The sequence below is a fragment of the Anas acuta genome, chromosome 20, assembly GCF_963932015.1.
Source record: "Anas acuta chromosome 20, bAnaAcu1.1, whole genome shotgun sequence".
In the NCBI taxonomy this organism is placed as follows: domain Eukaryota; kingdom Metazoa; phylum Chordata; class Aves; order Anseriformes; family Anatidae; genus Anas; species Anas acuta.
In genome coordinates, this window is record NC_088998.1 from 10568984 (window position 1) to 10579504 (window position 10521).

Genomic DNA, 10521 nt, shown 5'->3' on the forward strand with positions numbered 1-10521 from the left:
GTCATTGTCATTCTCCTCTATTTGGCGATCTGCACAGACTCCTTGGAAGAGCACCTGAGAGCATTTAGGGGACAGGAGAAGTAATAAAAGTTATAAAGCAGTGGCCCAGCACTAGCAATCAAACATATTAATGCAACATTTACAGCTACAAAGGGGCTCGTGCCTAGCATGGGCTTGTTGCCATTCTACTGGGGACAGAGAAGTGCTGCTGGGGCACAGTCTGCACAATGAAACACCACAGCCTGCAAGGAATGATAACTTATTTGTTAGTTCAGAATCTGGCTGTGGTGAATAGTGGTGTTCCCTCCATGACGTGCTTGCCATCCTGGGTGTACTGTGAGCACATATAAAGTGCTGCCAGTGGTACTGTGACAGATTGAAGGATCCTGCGTAGTACCAGTGATTCACAAAGCTTTGCTTTGCTCAGGATGCATCTGGAAAGTTTCCCAGATTATACATCTGCCCCTTTGACACTGAAGCAGCAGTGCTAGTTGGAGGCCAGAAAGAGCAGAAAACAGATTTAGTCTGGGCTGTTCTTTGGGGCAAGGATTGTCTGTCTCCATGCTTGGAAAGCAACTGGTGAGGCTCACCAGCCCAGAGCAATTCCTAGAGCAGCTGCAGGAGGTCCTGGTGCCAACAAATTGCAAGTGTGACAGGGGTCCTGGAAAAAGCAATGTTTTCTTATAAATCTGCGTGTTGTACTATCCCTCCATGGCAGGTAAATTGAAAGTTGCCCAACTGTGTTTGCTGTGCCAGTGGTTGCTATTTGCCGTCTTATCACCTCCTATCCAAGTTGGAAAATGTCGCGGATTTTCTAAATGAAGTTGATCAGCAGGCTCCATAAGCTATCCTGTCAGGAACTGTAGACGGTTCTTTCCCATTCCGTGTGCTTTCTCTCTCCTTGCTTGGGTGGGTGGAGATGAGGGTATTGTGCGTGCTCTTTGGGACACAGACCACTTCTCAGCTATGGGTTTTCTACAGCACCTCCTGCCATGGGAAGTGTTCTGGGGCACCTTGACACAAAAAATGGCTTCCTATGGGAGAGGCAGGGTCTCACCAGAAAGACCTGCAAAATTCAGCAGAGAGGAAGCAGAGTGTAAGTGCTGAGGTGAATTGCATTTGACATATGGCTGGGAAGTCTCTGCCTGTCTGTTACAGTTAATATGTGATGAAAGAAGGGGACCTAGCTGTTGATAGTTTCGTGAGTTTTGTTCTGATATGATCTATATGAAAAGAGGCAAATCTATATTCACGGGCAGGATTCTGCCTATGGATCAGAAGTGCACATCGTGCTTTCATAGACTGAGGCAAAATGAGTCAGTGCGAGGGTTGCAATTAGAACTGCCTCACAACAATTTCCATCATCACATGTCATGGATTTCTGATATTTAAAGTCTTCATTTTCCTCCCTGCTGGTGGTGGAGGAAACTAAAGGTTTAGGGTGGTCTTTTTTTTTTTTTTTTTTCAGCCTAGGAACGTAATAAAAACTGTCACTGGAAATCAAAATGTTCTTTGTTCTGGCCTGACTCGTCATCTACCCGCATCCTTCTGAACTCTCCTAGAGTGTGGTTGTCACAGTAGTGCACGTGCCTGTCCGTTGTAGACCCTTCGGAATCTGGCTGAAGCCCTTGGCACCAAGGGGCTCCTCTAAGCACCGCCGGGCACAGAGCGCTGGGTCTGCTCCCTGGGTGTTTTCTGCTTTGCCAAGTTCCGGGTGGTTATCGTCAGGATGGGATGCACCCCCAGCACGTTTGCAGCTGACTGTCGAGCTGAAAGTGTCACCTCCAGGGTGTGTTCTGGGACACCGTAACTATAAAGTCATGGTGAGCATCAGTACAGGGTCTGCTCCTGCACTTCTTTCTTCCCCTGTAAGTTATAAGCTCCAGAAGGCTTTCCAGGGCTAGATTAAAATGAGCAAGAGTAACACAACCAAAGTACATCTTATCCAGTACTTTTGTATTTAACACAACTACAGTGCAGGAGTGCGGGCCTTGTCTGAGCCTCGCTTCGTGGGAAGGTGAGAAATGGTCCTTATTATTCATCGTCCGGACTTTTGACACAGAGCAACCTGCCCCATATTAACTTCTGCATTTCTCATCAGGATGCAACATACTTTAAATAGCATCTGCATGACTGGCTCTTTTTTTTTTCTTTTTTTTTTTTTTTTCGTGTGGAGGCTGATACACAAAGTACCTCAAGTGGCAGCTGTCACCAGTGAGGTGGCATTTTTCTTCACTGAGGCTGACAGCAGCTGTCCAGGAGAAGTATGAATGGAATGAGAATGACATCATGTTTATTCAGGAATGACATTCCCAGCCATGGATCAGTGTCAGCAATATTTTGATAAGTTTTAGAATGAGAAAACATTTCTTGAAATGTTCCATGATTTATCCTTTGTAAAATACACAACACAAAAAATAATTGAAGAGATTGCAGCAGGACAAAGCAGGGCTTGCCTAGCATATGTTTCAACGCAGACTTTTATCGGTGCTGGAGACAGTCACTGGGGCATGCAGCATCTTTAACTCTTGCAAGTCCAACAGGTTTACTGATCTAGCTTTTCCCTCTGTTCCTCTGCTTGTCCTTGCCCTGGCCCAGTTTGTAAGTGCCGACGGTGGAGTTCAGAGCTGCCAGTGAGAGCAGGGAGCCATAGAGGGAGTCATCCAGTCAGAGCAGAGGAGATCTGGACTGGATTTTAGTATTTGCTTTTAGGCTACAGGGACAGAAACAGGAGCAGTTCTGTTTGGTTCCTTACAATGCAGCTAACAGGACCGGTTTCTTAAATCCATGTGGATGGGTCAGTCAGGTTTATACCGTGATGCCTGATGTGGCTTTTGGTGGCTGATTGTCCTGCATGAAATCTCTTCTGCTGCCAGAAGTGGTCCATCCCGAAGCCCAGTGAAGTTTTAGGGAACTAAGCACACAGCTCAGCGGATTTGAACACCCAAGTCCAACAGGCCTGAAGCTCCGGTTGACTTTCTTGTGTTATTTCTTGTGAACGCCCCTACCACAGTGGTACACCTTTCCTGCCTTATTGCAGTGGTCACACTGCCTCATCATCTAAGGGCTGTTTGTTTTTTATGCCTGGCTGTTTAATTGCACCCCTGCTGGTGCGCACACACCCATCTCTGGCCTGTTCTCGCATCCAGCCGCCCGGGCCCCTCTCCCCAGGCAGATTTTGAGCCCTGCTCAAAGAGCCCAGAGCAAGTCGCTGGCCTGAAGTGCAGCGAGTGCTGCAGGCAGCACAGAGCGGTTGCAGTGCGGCATTAGCTGAGAGCTGATGGCTCTTGTTGTCAGCAGACCCCAAAATCCGTCCTGAGGTCCCTGCCTTTTCACAGGTGCCGACTTCCCCGCTCGTGCCTCTGTCAGTCCGGTGCTGTTGTAAGTGCTGACAGGTCAGGGCGAGGAGCATTTGGCTGAATTTCCATTCTGTCTGTAATACCTGAAGATCTGTGTGCCTGTCTGGTGAGAGACATAAAGCAGAAGGACACGTGAGGATGACCACACTGCAACCAATACCACAGCAGGGCTGAAAAGAAACAAACTCGGCGTGCACCAGAGTCAGATGTGCAGCCTGGCGCTAACATCACAGCTTGACATCTGTCTGTTCGGTTGTGATCTCCTTCGCGTTCCCTCTCTTGCCTCCAGCCTCGGTTCTCTCATGGTATCACATTCAACCGAGTTATATTTAATTTGAGTTCAACAGAAGGGCTTATTTAAATATAAACTTTGTGAGTGACAGAGCATTGGCTCAGTACACCAGGAGATGAGTGTGGGGAAGCGGCTGGTGTCTGGGAAGGGTGGGAGGAGGTCAGCGAGCAGCCCGTGCAGACAGCAGATGGACTCCTTGCCCTCGCCACAGCCCGGCCCCCAAGGCTGCAGCGGGACAGGGGACACCCTGCCTGGCCACGGGGTGTCCTGTCTGCACTGCCCCACAACCCCAGCCTTGTCCAGCTTGCTGTTTTGTGCCAGGCAATGTGCTTTCAGAGGGTCGGAGCAGTTTGTCCCTTGGCAGAGCACTGCAGGAGGCCGCCGCTGGCTGCGGGGTGGCTGTGCCTTCACTTGGCACCAGGGCCCTCCCTCCCCTACAGCCCTGCTCTGCTGAAACCAGACTTTGTCGACTTCTGCTGAGGGCTGCAGCTGGGCAGTTTCACCCAGCAGAGGTGGGACTGGTGTCCCTGCCGGTGCTGCTGTGGCTCTGTGCCTCCACCTGATGCTCCCTTGCCCTCCGCTCTCCTCCGCAGCTGCAGCAGGGTTTGCAGGGGCAGCCGTGGTACAGGGCCAGACCCATTTGTCTGTGCTCCATGGGGCAGAGCGGAGCTGCTGCAGCCTCCAGCCGGTCTTTGTGGCAGCAGAATGGAATCACTGGGTGGGGAGTGCCTCATGTGGCTGTCTCACATCGGTTCAGCAGGCTCAGGGATGGCAAGGAAAGCCGGGGAAGAAAGAAGGGCTCGGGAGCGACTGCGCTTTAGTGGGACTGGGCTATTACTAGGGCAGCAGGTTATAATTAGACCTGGCTCTAGATGATGAAAAACACTACAATTCGGCACTGGTTTTGTTGGGTGAGGACTCTTACGGTGCTGCAGGTCTCAGTAGATCTGCAGAGTCAGTCTGTACCCGGGCACACCGTGTCCAGCAGCACAGCCAGCCGTGGGGCCACGAGCCCTGCAGCAGCACGGTGCCCCTGCAGCGTGTGAGTTGTGGCGGCTTGCTACAAGATTGCCTCAGCCTGGGAAGCAGAAGGTTAGGGTGTCGCGGAGGGAGCTGGTGCTAGCTGCTTTCCCTTCTTAGCCTGATTCCTTGCAGGGTGTCAGTTGCTGCTGTCAGGCTACAAAGCAAACCATAAATAACCTAGCAAGGGAGGAATCATTTCAGGGAAGTGTTCCACGGCAGCCTGAACAGGATTATCAATCAGTTGAACTGACTTTTGTCGTGTGTTTTGTAGCTGGGTTCAAATTATTTTTCCAAATCTTGCATTCTGCTAGGAAAATGTTTTGATGCATGTTCATTAACGCTCACATACGAAGTGCCTTTTTCTAACGTGTTCACATATGAAATGCTGTTTTCTAACCTGAGCCATACCTCTACCACGAAGATGCGTTTAGGTTTGGTTAAAGACACAGATTACTCTTGTATCCGTGACTTGATGCTTAGTGTGTCAGAAGTACCTGTTACACGCACACCTGTTCTTTTCAACATGGCAAAAAATTCTATAAAGAAATACAAATCCAGCTAATTATAACTGATTTACACTTCTGGATTTAAATTTTTAATTCCCATCTGAGTTTCTGTTGGACTTGTGGGATTGATGAAGTCTGCTGAGAGATGACCTAGCACCGGAGTACTGGGTCGGTGAGGAGCCTTCAGTCTCAGACTGGAGGCAGACCCGTTAGAAGAGAAGCACAGCGGCTGGAAGTTGTGGTTTGTGATCGCCAGGTTTGCAGAGTGAGGGTGTGCTTCTCCAAATGGTGAACGAGTCTCGCCTGAAATACAGAGGAAGCAACTGTTTCATCTCCGCGAGCTGTCCTGCTGCAGAAGCAGATTACTGGGTTGATCGCTTTACAACCACGCGCTAAACATTCTAAACAATTTATGCGTTTAAACTGTATGTTTTTCTCTCTCAAAACTTGCTACTCTGCAATGTTCCACAGATCTTGTTTATAACACATTCATCTAAAATTATCTCAGTGCACACAGCACCCTCCTATAGAACAGATGCTATGTAACCTGCAGATCTGTTTTGATCTCAAATCGACGTGTTTAAGCTACTCGTGTGAATTATAAATTGAAACTAAACTAAGAAAATGAAATTGTTGTGTTTTTTGCCATGATGCTTCCACAGTTCAATAGTTCTGTTCATTTTAGAGTGCCTTTCTGGTGTGACACTTGCAGTTGCTATTTCAGGTTTAATTATTTTTGTATTTAAGGAGTTTCTGGGTTATCTTAAAATAATCTCTAAAAATTAACCTTTCCCAGCTACACTATTGAACTTTTCCTGGGTATCTTCTCAATTTGTTTTTGCACCACTTCTGAATTTAGATGAGGTTTATATACAAGAGACATTTTCCGTTGTAATTAGCCTAGTTATGTGTCTTCATGCATCTTGAAAGGATGGCTAAGTATCTCCAGAGATTAGCACTTGCATCCTGGGGCCTTTTCATATCTAAATCACTGGTTATCATCCTCAGATAATTATTCCTATTTATTTACTATTTATATTACAGTAATTCCTAAAGGAGTCTCCCAGGTTGGGGCCCAGTGTGCCGGCTGCTGTAGGTGTGTGGATGAGATGTGCAGCTGCAAAGCCCCCCATACTGCTCTGAGCCCTTTGTAGTCAGATTACATTTTGCAGTGCCAGCAGGACGTTGGCAGCACTCTCCTAACCCCCTCTGTGCATGGACGACAGAGGATGGAAGCCTGCATCCTTTTGGTTCTAGGAAGAGATTCCAGATTTCACATGCAGGGAAAGGCAGGGATTTCCTGCTGCTGGCTGTGCAGTGAAAAAACGGACTTCAAGGTCTGGAGCTGCCCGGTTTGGTCCTGTGCAAATTCCTGGCTTTGCAGGCCCACCACGATTGGCTTTTATCCTCTTTAGGGTCCCTGGAAAAGCCCTCTGACACTGTTTTGGCACTGTAACTTCATATTTTGAAGCCTTGAAGTATTTCAGTGTTTCATGCTTTTAGTGTTTGGTAAAATGGAGAGAAACTGATTTCCCTTCCCAGGACCTTCTGACTGACAACAGAGCTGGCATCTTTCTCACTGCCCCCCTATAAAAAATCTTTTGGACAGAACTGTTTCTTTGTAAGAGTATTTCACGTATCTTTATAAGAATGAAAAGCTGAAGCCAGAATTGCTTCAAAGCAGAAGCTTCAGATCTGCTTTGGCTTCCTCACCATAGGAAAGCCAGGAGTCACAATCACATCATTAATCAAGGGCAGTAATAAAGAAGCCTTGGGCCAAGATGCCCGCAAGCCTGACGTTCTGCTGTTTCTTTGCCTCATCAGGGCCCTGCCGGGTCCCCAAAGTATCCATTCTCCTCCAGCCTGCTGCTTCCTTCTCTGTGTTTATGAGAATCATTTTTCCTGTCCCCTCGTCCCTCCTGCAGCTCTGAGCTGTGGTCCTGGCACTGCCACAGGCTCGTGTCTGCAGCTCGGTGGGAGCAGGTGGGAGAGAAGGGGACTGAGAAGGAGAGGAACACCTGCAGGCCGTGGCAGAGCCACACAGGGTGTAACGGTGTCGTGGCCCCAACTGCGAGCAAGGTGTAACAAACCTGGGAATGAGGAGGCACCTAGCAAGAGCTGCTGCTGGCACAGAGCAAACAGATGGCGCAGGCAGCCTGAACAGTGAAGGTGTCAGCGTCGGGGGCTCCCTGAGTCCACTAAGACGTGCTGCAAGGGCTCAGCGAGCTGCGGGGTCAGCAGCCACCTCCAGAGGCGTGCGGCTCTGCCTCCCGGCACGCCACGCGGAGCAGCCCAGGCTCAGCCTTCTGACGGGGGGAAGGTAGGAGCTGGAGAGAAGCGATCGACTCAGGCCTCCGCTTTGCTGGGTGCGTTCATTCACAGCACTGTGCCGAGGAGGCAGAGGGACCTGATGAATGAAAGCGTGGCTGCTGCGCCGCTCTGCAAAGGCTGGGCAGCAAACTGCTCTCGTGTCGGCACACGGAACTCGAGAGGGCTGTGCCTGGGCGAGCAGGACGCGCGTTTTCCTGGTGGCTATTGTTTAATTAGGCTGTTGCTGATGCTGACACTGTGTTATTTTCTTTGCTCTATCTCCTTTCCTTCTTTATTATTTCCTACTTTGGTTTGATGTTGTTGGTATATAAAATTTAAAGAGCTCTAAATTTTTTTAAAGGCCCCTAAAGGGAACGGTGCATTTTGTGTTAAAGTCATTACGTGAACACCTGTGAACTGTTGAGTTTAATTGGGCTACAGCTGTTGGGGAGCGAGCAGGGATTTATTGGTTTGATCGGCTGTCTTCAGGCTGTGGTGTGTTGTCATGTGCTGCCCCTCCAAGTTGTCTCTTTAAACAGAAGCCACATCTGCACCTCAGCTGGTTACGGGCACCGCGGGGCCGTGGCAGCAGGGTGGGTCGTGTGGCTGCGTGAGGACACGAAGCCAGCAGAGTCGGGGAGCTGCCATGGCTGGGCTGCAGCCTGTGCGGGACCTGCTGAGTGCATGGCCGGTGCTCAGCAGTGAGTGAGCTGCTCAGGGCTCCCCGCGAGGAGCAGAGCAGAGCAGGGGGTGCTTCCTAGCATAAACGCAAGGTCCTGCCTGCAACATTGCATGTCTGCATGGGCAGAGCGGAGGTCGTGTAAGAAACATCTCTTTTAAGGAAGCAGCCAGTGGAAAGTCAGCAGGGAGCCAGGGCAGCTCGGGGTGAGCGAGTCCTCTCCCTGAGCAGGTGGGTTGGGGCTGGTGATGGCTGTGTGCGGTGCGTGCCCAGCCGCGGGCACCCCGGGTGCCGGCAGCGCTCAGCCCTCTGCCAGAGCCACCTGGGGCTGGTGGCTGTGCCCGTCCCTTGCTGGGGAGAGCTGCTCCTCTCGGGGAGCACATCAGTGAGCCAAGAGCCTGCCCCTGCTCTGCACAACTCACCTGCAACTCGTGCCTTCATCCAGGTGTCCAGAGCCTCCTCAGGATCCGTGGGACCCCACCAGCAGGAACCTCAGCCCCATTGTTGCCAGTCGCCTCACCGTGTGTCTGTGAGCGATGGGGATGTGGACGGAGATGTCTCTGCGCTGTGCCTCGGGGTAGGGGGGAGGGTAAAAAAATTCCTTTTGATTCTTTTTTTTTCTGTTGTTTTCACACCATTAGGAAATAATTAACCTCCTTAGTGAAAGCATGTCTCCTTTGCACCTGAGTAGGAAAACCTTAAAATATACATACAATATTTTTAACACTAAGCTTAAATTATGCAGTTGCTGCATTTTGATGATAAATATGCAGATGAGAAGATTTCTGCCTCTTTTATCTTGTGGTTCTAACTCTGTCTAAAAACAGATTGTTGCAGTCACCCTAATTCTGAGAAAAACAGCCTTTTGTGCATGGAAAAGCCAAAACAAGCAAGTCTGATGATCAGATCTCTTCCTGGCTGGCGTATGTCTGCCATGCTAGTGAAGGAATCACTTGTCTTTCGTGGTGATGGCAGTTGGTGCCATCAATTCCTGTCAGCTGGGAAGAGGGATGGGAAGCCAAATTCATACACTGGTGATTAATTCTGGAAGCTCACGGGAAGACAGACTTTGTGAATACCTCTGGAAAGCTCTGAGGCTGCAGCAGAGTGGGCAGGGTAGGTGGATTCAGTCCAGACCTGCTTGGATAATTCTGGTCTTTCTGCATCCCAGGGACAGCCTGGAGCAGGGATGGGCTCAGACCAGCCCTTGACTGCAGATGTTCAGGCCAGGCCGACGGAAAATGGGTGGGCTGTGGGTGCTGAGAAGGCTGCAGAGCTCGATGGGCAGCGGTGCTCGTCCCGTGTCTGTGCTTACCGCCCGCTTTCAGCTTTTTCCACTGGAGGCCACGAGCTCTTCGGGCACTTTGAGGAGGGGCACGGTGTGAGAAACTGCCTGGTGTGCTCCCACCACCTCTTCTCCCCTGGTGTGTCTTATTCTCATATATCCATGCCTACGATCATTTGTCTCCAAAGCACAGTTCTCTCTTGCCCTGGCTGCTGCAAGCAGGCTGCCCATTGACCCCTGTGCCCTTTACAGTGTCTGCTGAATGCGCGAGGTCAGGAGACAAAGCTCCTGGGGGAGTCAGGCCAGCCTCTCAGCTACACAGACAGCAAATCCTTGTGCCTGCCTAGCAATCTGAAGCGTGTATCTGCCAAACAGCTCTTGAGCTTTGGTTTAAAAAAAAAAGGAAAAAAAAGCCTATTGCAGAGTTCACCTCTTCAGGCAGCGGCTGGGTGCGAGCTGAATGCGGCAGTGCCCACGCTGCCCAAAGGGCAGGTACCTGGGGTCCTCATGCTCACCTGATTTCTGAAGTAGCCATCATAAGAAGATGGGTTTCTCTTAAGCTTTGTCTCTTTTTTTTCTAACTTTTATGAGTCTTTGCAAGGTCACTGCCTCCCAAATACATATTCCAAAGCTCAAATTCTGGCTTGTTGCTGAGCACAGCAGTCAGCACACCGAAGCAGTTCCTGGTTGGGCAGGTGCTGTGGTTTTATGCCTTTTGGTCTTTCTGGGCTTCACAGCATCCTTCCTAGTGCTGCAAGTGACAAGCAAGAGCAAGTCATTGTTTGTCACCAGACATTTGCCTCTTCCTGGGCAAACTCTGTTGTTAGCGGTGCTGTGCTCTGGGTGATGTGCACGGGCCAGAGCAGGTACAGCAGCGAGAGCCACCCCCTGTCCACATCCTCCTCCTTCCCCATCTGGTAAACTCCCTGCATGTCTCTGACAGGTTGTAAAATGAGGTAAAGAAGTTGGGCAAAGTGTCATTAATAATCCTGAGCCGATCTGCAGTTAAAGGCTCCCAGTCACCTCCCCAGAGCGCTGCAAAGCCCGATGCCCCTCTCTGGACACGT

At 50.1% G+C, this 10521-nt stretch overlaps 1 long non-coding RNA gene across 1 annotated transcript; it reads left to right on the forward strand.

Annotated features, from left to right (window-relative positions):
• The first annotated feature begins 7961 nt into the window (after positions 1-7961).
• On the forward strand, positions 7962-10108 carry LOC137842711 (uncharacterized). Its single transcript, XR_011089175.1, has 3 exons — positions 7962-8191; positions 8332-8400; positions 8615-10108. It is a non-coding gene; the product is annotated as an uncharacterized lncRNA (long non-coding RNA).
• The last annotated feature ends 413 nt before the right edge of the window (positions 10109-10521 follow it).